The sequence below is a fragment of the Cricetulus griseus genome, chromosome 6, assembly GCF_003668045.3.
Source record: "Cricetulus griseus strain 17A/GY chromosome 6, alternate assembly CriGri-PICRH-1.0, whole genome shotgun sequence".
NCBI lineage: Eukaryota > Metazoa > Chordata > Mammalia > Rodentia > Cricetidae > Cricetulus > Cricetulus griseus.
The window spans coordinates 134,173,688-134,192,648 of record NC_048599.1 but is presented as its reverse complement, the minus strand read 5'-3'; positions in this window follow the sequence as shown (position 1 = coordinate 134,192,648).

The window sequence follows — 18,961 nt, the reverse complement described above, 5'->3', positions numbered from 1 at the left end:
CTACTTTTAAAAAGATCTATATGTATAATATATAAATTAAGGAGAAAAGCTCAAAGATACTCATTCAATGTTAGAATATTATAGCCACATCAACATCAAGAATATTTAATCTTTATAATCTATTCACAATTATATGCAGCACTCAGGCACTGGCATGATACTGGCTATTTTCCTGAGAATGGAAGATTGATGAGATGAATTAAATCATGTCAAGGATGCTGTTTCAAACAGTAGAAAACTAGGTGCCCCAGTGAATGATCATTGATCTTACTTTTGGCTCAGGAAAAGGTCTCCTTTCTGGCCTTATGTTTCCTAGTGTTATAGGCCAACATAAAAACCATGTGGTGGTAAAAATTCTAGCCAGCACAGAGTCCAATAGTTTGTTTTATGAATGGTGACAAAGAGAAGAGTGATTTAATTTCTCACCTTGTGTCTGACCCATGACTGACATTCCCATTCTAACCTTTTATTTCCAAGGCCCAGAACTGCTTTGGCTTCCTTTTGTTAAGTCACATTGTAACTACTTAATCAAAATAAATGTATATAATTTCTGATATAAGTAATGTGATGAAGTTAATTCCAAAGATGAAATGAAATGAAATTTGTGCTTAAGTTTTCTGTTTGTGGTTATTTAGGAGACTTACCAATTTTTGTTTTAATGTTCTAATCGGCTGAGAAATTCTCATTACAAAGAATCAAGAGTTCCAGATTTTGTCTCACACAAATAAGGGCTTTACCTAGTAACAACTAATCCCACTTAGCAATCTTCAGTGTGGTCAGTGCTCAACCTAGCAAGTTTATTGTTTTGATGAACATATGTAGGGGAAGCTGTAGCCATGCCTACTTAGGGGCTGGCTAGAAGTGTGCCTGAACCCACTTGTAAGGGCGTGGTCAGAGTGAAGTAGTGTGGCTGTGTTTGCTCTTTCGGTTTCACTTTCCTTCTTGCTGTACAGACCACTGCCACGCTGGCTGGCTAGGTAACTCTGTAAGTAAGGCTTTTCCCTATAATATCCCCTTATATTTCTACCTGACTCCATATTGGTAATTTCCCACTATATCTGGTTGTCAGAAGTGGCAGATACTGGACCAAAGAATGTAGATCGACCAGGGAGATACAAGGAAACCCCTTAAGGTCGGGAAACCCCGAGGGGGGCCTCAAGAAGGCCCTCACATCGAGAAAGTTCAGGTCATTCCCAATGGCAGTGGGAGACAATCTCTCACAGGAAAAATAGATAGTTCATTGCCTTTTCTGAAAAATATTACTGCTCTAGATGGTACTTTGAATAATGATAATGAATCAAGTGTGAATGGACCAAATGAGAAACGCATATTTTGGCAAGCTTCTACTAATGATAAAAGGCCTCAGTTGAAAGTGAAAATAATAAAGATATTTCTGGCTTAGTGGACACTGGAGCGGGTGTAACTATTGTTACTCAAAAGTCTTGGCCTCAGAAATGGCCTCTTAGAGAGGCAAATATACAATTTTTAGGAAGTGGAACTCTATCTAGAGTTCGACAGAGTGTTAACTCAGTGGTCTGCATTGGACTGAAGGACAGAAAGGGATACTGAAACCATACGTGGCTGATATAGCTATAAATCTCTAGGGTCGTGATCTCTTACAGCAATGGAATACTCAGATTAATATTCCTCCAGTGTCAGATACAAATAATGTACAATCTTTAGATAGTAGAAAAGATCTGGTAAGATGCTATGGAAAATGGTTACCAACCATCCATGCTGTACAGAAACTAGGTACAAATGATGGACCTTCAGAAGAGCCAAAGGCCCTGCCATTGAAATGGCTTACAGATGAACCAGTTTGGGTAGGACAATGGCCTATGACCTCTGAGAAGCTAGAGGCTTTAGAAAAGTTAGTACAGGAACAGCTAGATGCTGGACATATAGAGGAATCTACCAGTCCTTGGAATTCTCCTGTATTTGTTATCAAAAAGTCAGGTAAGTGGAGAATGCTGACAGACCTGAGATCCATACATAAGGTAATTCAACCAATGGGCTCTCTGCAACCTGGAATGCCATTACCTTCCTTAATACCAAAAGGATGGCCTATTATAGTCATTGATCTAAAAGTCTGTTTCTTCACAATACCGTTACAGGAAAATGATAGAGAAAAATTTGAATTTACTGTACCAACTCTTAATAATTCACAGCCAGTTAGGAGATATCAGTGGAGGGTTTTGCCACAAGGAATGCAAAATAGCCCTACTTTGTGTCAACACTTTGTAGAGCAACCTTTGGGAATAATTCGTAAGAAATTTTCACAAACTCTTGTTTATCATTACATGGATGATATTCTTTTATCAGATTCTAATAAGGAAACTTTGGAACATCTGTTTGAAATGGTGAAAGAAGTTCTGCCTCGTTGGGGATTACAGATTGCCCCAGAAAAGATACAAAGAGGAGATTCTATTAACTATTTAGGTTACAAGACAGAGTTACAAAGAATCAGACCTCAAAAGGTACAAATTAGGAGAGATCAGTATCAAACTCTTAATTCTCTTCAGAAATTATTAGGGGAAATTTCTGAATTATGGACGATTATTGGTGTAGAAGGACATGACTTAAAGCATTTAAAAATGGCCCTTAAAAGTGATAAGGACCTAAACAGTCCGAAAATATTATCTGCTGAAGCAGAAAAAGAGTTACAATGGATAGAAAACAGAATATTGGATGCACATGTAGATCGGATAAACCTTGATTTAGACTGTATTCTGGTTATCTTGCCATCCAGAGAATACCCTTCTGGAATTCTGATGCAAAGGGAAGACACTATATTGGAATGGATATTTCTGCCACATAAACAGAATAAAAAGTTAAAGACATATATAGAAAAGATTTCTGATTTGATTTTAAAGGGTAAATTAAGACTTCATCAGCTGACTGGAAAAGATCAAGCAGAAATTATAGTACCTTTAACTAATGAAGAAATTTCCTCCTTGTGGAAGGATAATGAATATTGGCAAATATCTCTTTCTGACTTTTTGGGAACAATTAACAACAACTATCCCAAAACTGACAGAATTAAATTCATAAAAAAGACAGTCTGGATTCTTCCACATATTGTAAGACAAACTCCCATTTCTGGAGTTCTTACTTTCTACACTGATGCCAACAAATCAGGTAAGGCAGGTTATAAAGCAGGTGAGGTAAGTAAAGTAGTTCAAAGTCCATATACATCCGTACAGAACACAAAATTATATGCAATTCTCATGGTACTTAAGGATTTTACAGAACCTCTTAATATAGTTACTGATTCCCAATATGCAGAGAGAGTTGTGTTACACATTGAGATTGCAGAATTTGTTCCTGATAATAAAGAATTAACTTCTCTGTTTTTACAATTACAGGAAACTATCAGAAACAGAAGTAATCCTATGTATATTACACATATCAGATCCCATACGGGTCCCTGTCCCACTAGCACAAGGCAATGATGAGATTGATCGTTTATTAATTGGAAGTGTGCTAGAAGCCTCAGAATTTCATAAGAAACATCATGTAAATAGCAAAGGTTTGAAAAAGGACTTCTCCATCACTTGGAAACAAGCCAAGGAGATAGTGAAAAACTGTCCTACTTGTTCCTTTTATAATCAAACTCCATTGCCAGCATGTTGTAATCCTAAGGGCATTCGGAGAAATGAGGTTTGGCAGATGGATGTCTTTCACTTCGCAGAGTTTGGAAATTTGAAATATGTGCATCATACTATAGACACATTCTCAGGGTTCCAATGGGCTACTGCTCTTAACTCTGAAACAGCTGATTCTGTTATTACACACCTGCTAGAGGTGATGGCAGTTATGGGCATACCAGCACAAATAAAAACTGACAATACTCCAGCATATGTCTCTACAAAACTGGAACAATTTTTCAAATATATCATAAAGCATGTTACCGGTACACCACACAATCCTACAGGACAAGCAGTGGTTTGAACACTTAAGGAGATGCTCAACAAACAAGCTTGGAAGACTAAACCCCCCAAACATAGGTTGCATAATGGTTTGTTAACACTAAACTTTCTTAATGCCAATGAAAAAGGACAAACAGCTGCAGAAAGTCACTGGACTACGGAAAAAACTGCTGAACTCAATCAGCTGGTATACTTCAAAGATGTACTAACCTCTGTATGGAAACCAGACATGTGTTACGTTGGGGTAGGGGTTTTGCATTGGTTTCTACAGGAGAAGAAAAACTTTGGATACAATCAAAGTTGATCAAGATTCGAGTGGAAAAGGAAAAACCTCTCGACAAGGACAAGTGACAGGTATTCTACTAAGGTATATCTTATAAACTAAATAGAAACCTCCCAAAGGAAAGGGAAGTGTTTTGCCTTTATCTTCACAGGAAAACTCATCTCCAGAAGGCAAAGGACACTGCATGGGTAGATACTTAAGAAGAGAAGGTAGCTATAACCATCAAATAAAAGGAATGTTCCATATGGTAAACTTTACAGCTGTCTTTCAGAGAACTCTATTTCTCTTCATTTCCTAGTCCCTATTCAATTAAACCAATGCTGGGTTTAGAGGTGGATTTGGCTTTCCTCCTCCAAAATCCAAGCACGTTATTTAACTAAACTTTAGTGTTTCTGTATTGTATCAGGAAGCCAATAGATGTAATACAGAATAAAAGAAGAATTTTGGGACTGTCTTTGTCTTTTCTTGGATCTTTCTCTCAAGGTGTATACCCTCTCATAATTGTTATGCTCTTTGGTTACATTCCCCAGCATGTGTACATACACAAGCAAACATTTCTCTGCTAACTTTTTATGTTTGAGTCCCACACAGCCAATGAAGACATGCCTGACAGCAATCCCTGAATACCCTGGAAAGAAAATGGGCCACACCTCCTCAACTGCACTCAATCCAACTTGCTATATTTCAACTGACACTCCGGCCAGAGGTTCGGGTACTGACTTCACTCAAGTTGAGGATTTCAAGCGAGATCTTCAATCAAGTGAATCCCATCTAACATGGATTGGATACAATTCTTTCAAGACTTTCACTATACTAACATTTTCTTCCTACAGGACCCCACATGACTATCATCGTCCCATTTCAGCAGGAAGTAACTCAGAGGTTATGCCCCTTTTCCCCATTGTTGTCACTTAGGATAGTGTATATACCTAGTTAGTGATAGCTTCCTATTGTTTTTGGTTGGCATTGGAACGAGGTGTTCAGTGTTGGATACCTCTGTCAGATGACTTTAGGGTTTAGTTAAAATAGATAGTTAGGATGTGACATAAGCAGATTGTTGTATCTTCTTATATTTTACCTTTATGATTGTTCATTTTTGTATACTTTAAACTGTTAAGTTTTAATCCTCTTTTAGACTAAAAGGGGAATTGTAGGGGAGGCTGTAGCCACGCCGACTTAGGGGCTGGCTACAGGTGTGCCTGACCACGCTTGTGAGGGCATGGTCAGAGTGATGTAGTGTGACTGCGTTTTCTCTTTCGGTTTCACTTTGCTTCTTGCTGTACAGATCGCTGCCACGCCAGCTGGCTAGGTTGCTCTGTAAGTAAGGCTTTTCCCTATTAAATCCCCTTATATTTCTACCTGACTCTGTATTGGTAATTTCCCACTATAAACATATCCAATCATTAAAGACATATCTGAATTTTTACATGCAGGTATTGAAGTGGATAAATGCAAAGGCAATTAGGTAACAGACTTGTGGGTTATGTATGAACAGATACACAGTCATATATCTGCATACGTACATAGAGGTAGATAGATAGATGACAAATAGAGAATTTGCAATATAGAATATACATGTCACATCTTATATCAATAATATAATCACTTGGAAGATATAGGTCTGCTGTATCTAGCACAGCTTAGTCATGGAAATCTAACTGCTGTATTGAGGGACTGAAGAAGGGAGAGACATAGTAGAAAAAAATTGGGACCAGATAGGTCATGTACAATAGGATAGGGTGGCCCTAAATACCACAATAACTTAGAGTCTTAGTACATCTATTATGTATAGCACAGGGGGAATGGTTATATTGTCTCAGTAGGCAGTGGGTAGGTATATAGTCTCAGGCTCCCATTATCTAGGAGGAGGAAGTTGTCATTTCTAGCTTTTGTACACACTGGTAAAACAGTCAGAAATGTTCATATTTGGATCTTATGAAAGCTTTATCAATTTTCCATTTTTCAGAGGTACTGCTACATTATACAGATGTGCCCATGTCAATTACACACATTCACACACAACTTCATCTGTTATTCATATATTCATTCTCGACTTCTTCACCTTTCCACATGGATTAATGGAAGTCCATAGGAAAATCACAAACTTCAAAGTTAGGACAGACTAGACTCATACAAGCCAATTACACTATTTCTAATGAATGGCCAAAGATAATAATTCCTGATGGTAGGAATGCTGGCTTCCTACAGAGACAGAGAAATTCTTTATAGTCAGAAAATTTTCCATGACCATACTTTTCAATCATTTGAAGAAATTAAAATAAAGCCTGCAAGATGGACATACGGGTTAATATACTTACTTCCATACCTGACTACCTGAGTTCAATTTCTATAAGCTACATGGTGAAAATATAGAACAGACTTCTTCTCTGACACATGTTCATACACACAGACACTAAGTAGATTTGATAAAAATTATTTTAACAATCAGCTGAAGAACTTAGTCTTTTAAATAGACTAAACTGCATATAGTAATTTATAAATTTTCATCATGTAGCTTATATTGGATATTGGTAAATTTTCAATATAATATCGTTTGCATCAACTTATAAGTTTCATGAAGGCAGGACCAGTTTATTTCCCCCTTTTTATTTTAAGTAGAAAGAAAATTATTTTACATGTCAATGCCAGGTACCATTCCCTCCTCTCCTCCCCTGTCCCCCAGCCCCAACTAACACCCTAGTTGTCCCATACCCTTTCTGCTTGCAAGGGAGTGTGGGGCTTTCCATAGGGGGTCTTCAATGTCTGTCTTATTTTTTTGGGATAGGGCCTAGACCAACCCCCTTGTGTCTAGGCTCAGGGAGTATCCTTCCATGTGAGATGGGCTCCCAAAGTCCATTCAATAGGCATGGCAATAAGATGAGTTAAAACAGTTAGACTTTTCTGAAACACAAAAATAATGAAATTAATGCTGTAAAAACACAATTTTGATTTATAAGATGTTTCCTCATTATTTGAAACAATTTTTTAATTTAAGTATATTTTGATCCTATTCTTCCTCTCCCCCAAGTCATTCTGAATCATCTCTATCTTCCTAAACAGAAACAAAAACCCAGTACAGCAACAAAACTTCCCAAAACAAGAAAACAAATGAAAAAAATACCCAAAGAAACAACAGGAACAACAAACAAAATACCTATCTGTAACCAAATGAAAGCACATGAAACACTATGTCCATCAACAACTCCTCTAAACAGAATGCTCTGAAGAGTTAGATATACCTAGTTTTGCTTTATTGGAGAAAATCCGACTTTCCCTCATGTATTGAACTACAGACCAATGAACACTGATGTATCCCTCATGAACACTGATGCTAAAATACTCAATAAAATATTGGCAAATCAAATCCAAGAACACATCAGAAAAATCATCCATCATGATCAAGTAGGCTTCATCCACGAGATTCAGGGATAGTTCAACATACTAAAATGCATCAATGTAATCTACCATAAAAACAAACTGAGAAAGAAAAATCACATGATCATTTCACTAGATGCTCAAAAAGCCTTTGACAAAATCCAACACCCCTTCATGATAAAGGACTTGGAAAGAACAGGAATAACAAGAACATACCTAAAGATGATAAAAAAAAAAAACAATATACAGTAAACCAACAGCCAAAATCAAATTAAATGGAGAGAAATTCAATGTGTTTCATCTAAAATCAGGAACAAGACAAGGCTCTTCACTCTCTGCATATCTCTTCAATATTGTCTTTGAAGTTCTAGCTAGAGCAGTAAGATAACAAAAAGAGATCAAAGGAATGCAAACTGTAAAGGAAGCTGTCAGACATTCACTATTTGCAAATGATATGATAGTTTACATAAGTGACCCATAAAACTATACGTACCTGGTAAACACATTCAGCAAAGTGGCAGGATACAAGATTAACCCAACAGAATCAGTAGACCCAGTATATAAGATGATAAATGGGATGAGAAAGTTATCAGAGAAACATCACGCTTTACCATAGTCACAAACAACATAAAATATCATGGGGTAACACTTACCAAATAAGTGAAATACATGTAGAGCAAGACATTTGAATCTTTACAAAAAAGAAATTAAAGAAGATAACACAAAATGGAAAGATATCCCATGCTCTTGGATAGATAGGATCAACATACTAAAAATGGCAATCTTGCCAAAAGCAATCTACAGATTCAATGCAATCCTCCTCAAAATCCCAGTACAATTTTTCACAGACCTTGCAAGAACAATTCTCAAATTTATATGGAAAAACAAGAGACCCAGGATGGCCAAAACATTCCTGTACAATAAAGGAACAACTGAGGCATCACTACAACAGACATCAACCTCTATTATAGAGCTACAGTCCTGAAAATGGCATGGTACTGGCACAAAAATAGACAAGTAGACCCATGGAATCTGACTGAAAACCCTGACATTAATCTACGCACCTACAAACATCTGATTTTTGACAAAGAAGCTAAAGTTATACAACAGAAAAAAGAAAGCATCTTCAACAAATAGTGCTGGCATAACTGGATGCTGACATGTAGAGGATTGCAGATAGATTCATATCTATTGTCGTGCAGAAGACTTAAGTCCAAATGGATCAAAGACTTCAAAAAAATCCAGCTATATGGAACCCCTTAGAAGAGAAAGTAGGTGGTACCCTTAAATGAATTGGTATGGGAGCCCACTTGCTGAACATAACACCAGTAGCACAGAAAATGAGATCAACAATTAATAAATGGGACCTCCTGAAAATGGGAGGCTTTTGTAAGACAAAGGACATCATCAACAAGACAAAACAGCAGCCCTAGGAATGGGAAAAGTTATTCACCAACCCCATATCTGATAGAGGGCTGATTTACAAAATATACAAAGAACTCAAGAAGCTAGTCACAAAAACACCAACTAACCCATTTAAAAAGTAGACTACAAAACTAAATAGAGAATTCTCAATGGAGGATGCTAAAATGGCTGAAAGACAAATAAAGTGCTCAACATCCTTCATCATCAAGGAAACACAAATCAAAGCAACTCTCAGATACCATCTTACTCTTTTCAAAATTTCTAAAATTAAAAACACCAATGACAGACAGCCCTTTCTTCCGACCAACCCAGGAACGAGGTGAGTGAGCCTCTGCCCTTACCCAACTGCTGCCCAAAACATCACTCACCCCGACCACCCCCACCACCTATGCTTGCCAGCTTGGGGTAGACACGCCCAGGTAGGGAGGAGCTCCCTGCTCCCTGAATCTGGTAGAACCCCACTCTTCGATCCATTTCCGCTGACAAACCCAGGAATGAGGTGAGTAAGCCTCTGCCCTTACCCAACCCCCATCCAAGCCATCATTCACCCCGACCTCCCTGGGCCTGCACCTGCCTGCTTGGGGTAGACACAAAGAGATAAGGAGGAGCTCCCTGAATCTGGAAACACCCCACTCTTCCATCTCTTTCTGCCAAACGATCCAGAATGAGTGAGGAGACTACCTGGAGAGGCAAGACCATCCAGAGTTGTGGACATTGAATTCCTGGCCCCCATACACAACTGGGTCACAAGAGGAGATAGAGAGACCCCACCTGCACCTACTAGAAGAAGATATGGGAAGAAGACAGAATAAGATTTCACTCAACAACAGAAAGACCAATATAACACCACCAGAATCTAGGGACTCCACTCCAGCAAGAGCTGAAAAGCCCAACACAGAGCATGAAGATGAGATGGACCTCAAAAATTACCTCAGCAAGATGATAGACACCTTTAAAGAGGAAACAAGAAAATCCCTTAAAGAAATAGAAGAAAAAGCAAAGAAAAATTACATGAAATGGAGGAAAAGACAAACCAAAAAATTCAAGAAATAAACAAATCTCTTAAAGAATCTAAAGCAACCCAAGAAAAAACATCGAAACAAGTGAAGGGAGTTCTTGAAACAATTCAAAGCATGAAAGCTTAAATAGACACAATAAAGAAAACACAGAATGGGGCGATGCTGGAAATGGAAAGGCTGGATAAATGATCAGGAACTAAAGATGTGAGTATAACTAATAGAATTCGAGAGATGGAAGAGAGAATCTGAGCTATTGAAGCCTCTCTAGAGGATATACATTCATCAACCACAGAAAACCTCAAGTCCAACAAATCCCTAACACAAAATATCCAGGAAATATGGGACACCGTAAAAAGACCAAACCTAAGAATAATAGGTGTAGAAGAAGGTGAAGAAACACTGCTCAAAGGTACAGAAAACATATTCAACAAAATCATAGAAGAAAATTTCCCCAACCTACAGAAGGATATGCCTATGAAAGTACAAGAAGCTTAGAGGACAACAAAAAGATTGGACCACAAAAAGAAGTCCTCCTGACACATAATAATCGAAACACCAAATCTACAGAATAAAAAGAAAATATTAAGAGCAGCAAAGGAAAAAGGCCAAGTAACATATAAAGGCAAACAAATTAGAACTACACCCAACTTCTCAATGGACACTCTGAAAGCCAGAAGGTCTTGGATAGACACCCTACAAGCACTAAGGGAGCATTGACGTCAACCCAGACTATTGTACCCAGCAAAACTTTCTATCACTATAGATGGAAAAACCAAGATATTCCATGACAAAAACAGATTTAAACAATACATATCCACAAATCCAGCACTACAGAAGTTTCTGGAAGGAAAACTACAACCCAACGAACATAACTCCACTCACAAAAACACTGGCAATAGATAATCTAATTTTACCAAACACAAAAAGAAACTGGAGGGCAAAATCCACACACAATGACACCACCACCAATAAATCCAAAACAAACAAGAACCAATGAACAATGGACATTAATAACCCTAAATGTCAATGGTCTTAACTTACCCATAAAAAGATATAGGCTAACAGAATGGATACGAAGACAGAATCCATCCTTCTGCTGTTTACAAGAAACACATCTCAATTTCAAAGACAGATGATACCTCAGAGTGAAAGGATGCTAAAAGATTTTCCAAACAAATGGGCCCAAGAAACAATCTGGTTTAGCAATCCTAATATCTAACAAGTTAGACTTTAAACTAAAATCAATGAAAAGAGATGAAGAAGGGCATTTCATACTCATCACAGGAAACGTCCATCAAAATGAAGCCTTAATCCTGAACATCTATGCTCCAAATATGAAGGCACCCACATTTGTAAAAGAAACATTACTAAAGCTCAAACCACACATAAATCCACACACACTTATAGTAGGAGACTTCAACACTCCCCTTACACCACTAGACAGGACCACCAGACAGAAACTTAACAAAGAAACAAAGGATCTGACAGAAGTTATGACCCAACTGGGTCTAACAGAAATCCATAGAACATCCCATCCACAAAAGAATATACCGTCTTCTCAGCGCCACACAGAACCTTCTCAAAAACTGACCAAATAGTTGGCAGCAAAGCAAACCTCCATAGTTACAAAAGAATTGAAATAACCCCCTGTATCTTGTCAGATCACCATGCATTAAAGCTAGAAATCAACAGCAATACAAATTGCAGAAAACCTACATTCTTGTGGAAAATGAATAACACCCAATTGCACCATTCCTGGGTTGAGGAAGAAATAAAAAAAGAAATTAAAGACTTCCTAGAATTTAATGAGAATGTAGACACAACATACCCAAACTTATGGGACACTCTGAAAGCAGTGCTAAGAGGAAAGTTCATAGCACTAAGTGCCCACATGAAGAAACTGGAGGAAAGTCACATTAGAGAATTGACAGAACAGCTGAAAGAGTTAGAGCAAAAAGAAGCAAACACACCAAGGAGGAGTAGACGCCAGGAAATAATCAACCTGAGAGCCGAAATCAACAAAATAAAAACTAGGAAAACAGTACAAAGACTCAATGAAACAAAGAGTTGGTTCCTTGAGAAGATCAATAAGATAGACAAACCTCTAGCCAAACTAACCAAAAGGCCGAGAGAGAGCATGCTAATTAACAAAATCAGAAATGAAAAGGGGGATATAACAACGGACAATGAGGAAATCCAGAGAATCTTCAGGTCATACTTTGAAAACCTGTACTCCACAATATTGGAAAACCTAAAGGAAATGGACAGCTTTCTGGATAAATATCATTTACCAAAATAAAATCAAGATCAGATAAACAGTTTAAATTGACCTATAACCCCTAATGAAATAGAAGCAGTCATCAAAAGCCTCCCAACCAAAAAAAGCCCAGGGCCAGATGGATTCACTGCAGAATTCTACCAGAAATTCAAACAAGAGCTAATTCCAGTACTCCTCAAACTGTTCTGCAAAATAGAACCAGATCGGATATTGCCAAACTCTTTCTACAAGGCTACAATCACTTTGATACCCAAGACACACAAAGATATGATATCCCTCATGAACATCAATGCTAAAATACTCAATAAAATATTGGTGAACCGAATCCAAGAACATATCAGAAAAATCATCCACCATGGATCAGGTAGGCTTCATACCAAGGATGCAAGGATGATTCAACATATGAAAATCCATCAATGTAATCCACCATATAAACAAACTAAAAAAGAAAAACCACATTATCATCTCACTAGATGCTGAAAAAGTATTTGACAAAATCCAAAATCCCTTCATGATTAAGATCTTGGAGCGAACAGGAATAACAGGAACATATCTAAACATGATAAACACAATATACACCAAACCAATAGCAAACATCAAACTAAATGGAAAGAAACGCAAAGTGTTTCCTCTAAAATAAGGAACAAGACAAGGCTGTCCACTCTCTCCATATCTCTTCAATATTGTACTTGAAGTTCTGGCTAGAGCAATAAGACAAGAAAAGGGGATCAATGGGACACAAATTGGAAAGGAAGAAGTCAAACTTTCACTATTTGGAGATGACATGATAGTCTACATTAGTGACCCAAAAAACTCTACCAGGGAACTCCTGCAGTTGATAAACACCTTCAGCAAGGTAGCAGGATACAAAATTAACTCAAAAAAATCATTAGCCCTACTATATACAGATGATAAATCAAATGAGAAAGAAATCAGGGAAATATCACCTTTCACAATATCCACAAGCAACATAAAATATCTTGGGGTAATACTAACCAAAGAAGTGAAAGACCTGTACAATAAGAACTTTGAGACTTTAAAGAAAGAAATTAGAGAAGATACCAGAAAATGGAGAGATCTCCCATGGTCTTGGATAGGGAGAATTAACACAGTAAAAATGGCAATCCTGCCAAAAGCAAACTACAGATTCAATGCAATCCCCATCAAAATCCCAACAGAGTTTTTCACGGACATTGAAAGAACAATACTCAACTTTATATGGAAAAATAAAAAACCCAGGATAGCCAAAACAACTCTTTACAATAAAGGATCTTCTGGAGGCATCATCATCTCTGACTTCAAGATCTACTATAGAGCCATAGTTCTAAAAACAGCTTGGTATTGTAACAAAAATAGACTGATAAACCAATGGAATCCAATTGAAAACCCTGATATTGACCCATGCACCTATGAATACCTTATTTTTGACAAAGGTGCTAAATCTATACAATGGAAAAAACATAGCATCTTCAACAAATGGTGTTGGTACAATTGGATTCAGACATGCAGAAAATTGCAGATAGATCCATACTTGTCACCATGCACAAAACTTAAGTTCAAATGATTCAAAGATCTCAGCATAAATCCAGACACACTGAATCTTCTAGAAGAGAGAGTGGGAATTACCCTTGAACAAATTGGCACAGGAGACTGCTTCCTGAACATTACGCCAGTAGCATATACATTGAGGCCTGCAATTAATAAATGGGATCTCCTGAAACAGAGAAGCTTCTGCAAGGCAAAGGAAACAGTCAGTAGGACAAAACAACCACCCTCAGAATGGGAAAAGGTCTTCACCAATCCCACATCTGACAGAGGAGTGATTTCCAACATATATTAGGAGCTCAAGAAGCTAGCCACCAAAACACCAAACAATGAAATTAAAAAGTGGGCTGCAGAAATGAATAGAGAATTCTCAACAGAAGAATCTGAAATGGCTTAAAGACACTTAAGAAATCATTGGCCATCAGAGAAATGCAACTCAAAACAACTCTGAGATACCACCTCACACCTGTCAGAATGGCTAAAATCAATAATACCAATGACAATCTATGCTGGAGAGGATGTGGAGAAAAAGGAATACTCCTCCACTGCTAGTAGGAGTGTGAACTTGTAAGACCACTCTGGAAATCAGTATGGCGGTTGCTCAGAAAAAATGGGATCAGTATAACTCAAGATCCAGTCATTCCTCTCTTGGGTATATACACAAATAGTGCATGTTCATACAACAAGGACATATGTTCAACCATGTTCATAGCAGCATTGTTTGTAATAGCCAGAACCTGGAAGCAACCTAGATGCTCATCAACTGAAGAATGGATTGAGAAAATGTGGTACATTTATACAATGGATACTACTCAGCATAAAAAAGCAATGGAATCTTGAAATTCGCAGGCAATTAATGGAACTAGAAGAAACCATCCTGAGTGAGGTAACCCAGTCACAAAAAGACAAACATGGTATGTACTTCACTCATATATGAATTTTAGACATAGAGCAAAAGATTACCAGCCTATAATCCTCTTCACCAAAGATACTAGGAAACATGAAGGACTCTAAGGGATAAATGGTCCCCAGGAATGGGAAGTGGCATGAACTCCTGAACTAATTGGGAGCATGAGGGTAGGGGGAGGGAGCTGCTACAATAAGAGCAAGAGAAGAGGAGTAGAGGAGAGGAAATGGAGGAGCAGAAATATTGAGTTGGGGCAAGAATAGAGGAGAGAGAGCATTATGAGAGATACCAAATCAGAGGGAGCCACTATAGGTCTGAGAAGAGATCTGGAACCAGGGAGATCTCCAGAGACCTACAAGGATGACACGATCTGACATTCCAGGCAAAGGTGGACAGAATAACCTAAAAGCCCTTCCCCTAAAATGAGATTGATGAGTTCTCTTTATGCCATCCTAGAGCCCTCATCCAGTGGCTGACGGAAGCAGAGACAGACATCTACAGATATTCACTGAGCTAAAATTGGGAATTTAATTGTAGAGTGGGAGGAATGAAGATTGAAGGTGTCTGTACCAGGTTGGAGAAACCCACCGGAGCAGTTAGCCTGAACAAAGGAGAGCACATTGAACTCAGATGCTGTCTGGGAGGCCAGTACAAGACTGATTCAGCCCCCTAAACATGGATGTCAATAAGGAGGCCTCTGCACTCCCGAGAGCCTCTGGTGGTGGATTAGTATTTTTCCCTGGAGCAAGAAGGGACTTTGAGAGCCCATCCCACATGAAGGGTTACACTCTGGCCCTGGAAACATGGGGAAGGTCCCAGCACCAGCACAAGAAGATTTGGTGGACTTTGCAGAGCCCCTGTTGAGGGCCCTACACTGCCTGGGGAGCTGATGAGGTCGGGGGTGGTAGGTTGGAGGTGGGGGATGAGGAATGGTGGTGAGGGGAGGGAGAGGGAGAAGGTACTTACATGTGAAACAAGCTTGTTCCCCAACTAGAACTAATCAATAAATTAAAAAAAAAACACCAGTGACTGTCTATGTTGGAGAGGATTTGGAGAAAGGCAAACACTCCTCTGGTGGTGGGAGTGCCAACTCGGTATAGCCACTCTGGAAATCAGTATGGTGGTTCCTCAGAAAATGGGAACCAGTCTACCACAAGATCCAGCAATTCCACTCTTAGGCATATACCCAAAGATACACATTCATACACCAAGGATATCTCTTCAACCATGTTCATAGCAACATTATTTGTAATATCCAGAACCTTTAAGCAACCTAGATGCTCCTCAACTAAAGAATGGATGGAGAAAATGTCTTACATTTACACAATGGAGTACTTCTCAATGGGGAAATAAAAGTGTAATCCTTTTATTTATCTAGTTCCTATGGATGGAACTAGAAGAAACCATCATCAGTGAGATAACCCAGTCACAAAAAGGCAAACATGGTATGTCCTCACTCATATATGGATTTTAGACATAGAGCAAGGAGTACCAGCCTACAAGCCATACCTCCAGAGAAGCAAGGAGGATACAAGGAGGACTTTAAGAGACACATACATGGTCCACTAGAGAAGGGGAAAAGGACAAGTTCTCCTGAGCTAATTGAGAACATGGGGTGAGCAGAGACTGAGCTAGATGAAAGAGAAGGGGAAGGTGAGGAGGGGAGAGGATGACATGAGAGAGCAGGAAGTTTTAGTCAGGGGGAGAATAGAGGAGAGCAAGAAAAGAGACACTATAATAGAGGGAACCCTTCGAAGTTTAAAGAGAATTCTGGCAGTAGAAAAATGTCCAGAGATCTACAAGGTTGACCCTGAATAACAATCTAAGCAATAGTTGTGAGGCTACCTGAAATTTCCTTCTCTGATAATGAGATTGATGACTACCTTATATGCCATTCTAGAGCCTTCATCCAGTAGCTGATGATAGTAGACACAGTCACTCACAGCTAAACAATGAGCTGATCTCTGGAATCCAGTTGCAGAGAGGAAGGAGTGATGACCAATGGGTCAAGACCAGGCTGGAGAGACCCACAGAAACAGCTGACCTGAACAAGGGGGAGCTTATGGACCCCACACTGATAGCTGGGAAACCAGCATAGGACTGTTGCAGACCCCCTGAACAATTAATTTATGGGATTTCTGGTAGTGGATCTGTATTTATCCCAAGTGAACAAATGAATTTTGAGAGCCCATTCCACAAAGAGAAATACTCTTTCTCTCTAGACACATGAGGGATGGTCTAGGCCCTGCTCCAAGTAGTATGACAGACTTTGAAGATCCCCCATGGAACACCTCAACCTTCCTGGGGAGCAGAAAGGGGTTGGGATGGGGTCAGAGGGCAGGGGAGGAGAGAGGGAGAGGGAACTGGGATTGACATGTAAAATAAGTTTGTTTCTAATTTAAAATTGGTCTAAATACAATTATTTAAAAAAAAAAAGAAAAAGAAAAATCCAAAGACAGTTGATTCAATTTTGGTAGTCTTTATAAAAGAAAAGACTGGAAATCAGAGTCAGGATATAAAGGTGTTGGTCTGTTGCTGGCTACTGATATCAATTAGCATGTTCTGCACCCATGAAGTAAGGTGGAAGAGCAAGTAGCAAAGGTGTTGTAAAAGCTTTTATTTGTTAGCACTTGCCCAGGTGTAGTCAACTAAAAGAACAGGGATTTCACTGTTTTACCTTGGTGAATAGAAGACTACATCTGGTGTTTTCTCCTATCCAGACCATGGAAGCAAACAATGACACAAGACAAAGGCAGGTTCAATAAATCCTAGACAATAAGTGCTGTCCCAATAAAATCTTCTTATGAACAATTCTCTCGTAAAACATCAACTTGTCCTTTGACTTTTATTCACCTACTAGATGAGGATGAAATACTTCTGACAAAAATCTCAACCTGTCAGAATAGCTTCACAACAATCCTTAATTCAAAATGGACATGGTGGAACATTCCTTTATCCTAGCACTCAACAGTGGCAGGTGGATTTCTCAGTTCAAGGACAGCTCAGTGTACAAAGTGAGTTCTAGGACAGACAAGACTACTCAGAAACCATGTGTCTCAAAAAAAAGTCATCTTTATTTCTCAAAATGTTTAAATTTGTTAGTTACTAATATCCTCATAAATATTGTTGCCAATTTGTCCTGTACACTGTCTTCATATACTCTTGACTCAAAAATCCACAGCTATGGCTGTATCTTTGTAGCAACCAGCAAAACAGGAAACAGACGGGCTAACTGTATCTCTGAGGCAGTATAGACAACTGTAGAGCATTGCAGAGGAGCAAATTTCAATCTGATTAAAAACAGTATTTGAAAAATTAAAGCAAATATTTTCATGCTTAATTCATAGTTTTCCTTTATCTTTCCTCTGAAAATGCGATTCTTAGTAAATTCTGAATTTCATTCACATGCATTATCTAAGTGTGATGACTATTCATATGGCTTTAAGTGTTTGGATCTTCTTATCTGACTCCATATCATGTTTTGTTATCTTAATAAGTTATTACATATTACACAGAATTTTAAAATAAATTCTATTTGAGTGCTGATGATATAGCTCACCAAGAGCACATTCCTTTCTCTGTGCAACAAAACAATAAACTGCAAAGAAAGAAAATATGTTTTTATTTGTGAGTACTAATTGCTTTGTGACAAAACTGAGAGGGATATTTACTGCTAAATTTGACTACAGAAAGTTTGGTTTAGTTATAATGTTGTTTCAAATAGCAAACAGGTGGAATAGTTGTCAGAGTTGTAAGTAATATTTATTTGGAATTACAACCTGCTTGAGTGGGACAAAAATCTTATATGTAATAGGTATTTTCAGATTTATTTACTTCTATTTTTACTTCCTCACTTCCACCCAGACACTCCTATGATACATGTATTATAATGCAGTACAGTAATGTGTGTCTTAATAAAAAAAAAAAAAAACATCAGATTTTAAACAGATCTACCACAAGGAACCAGGAAGAAGTTAATGAGAAGTTCCAGAAAAATCTCAAAGCCGATTTAAAAAAAAAAGTTGTAAAAACCACAGGTTAAAAAAAAAAAGAAGCATGTAACATGAAGTCCATCTTCTCCAGGTTAATAAATCTGTTGAGTCTGAATGTCTCTGAGGCTGTACTTCAATTTTCCTACACATAGCTTGGGTCACGTTTGTCAGTAAGTACACACATGTCTTTGTTACACTTCTTTAGATC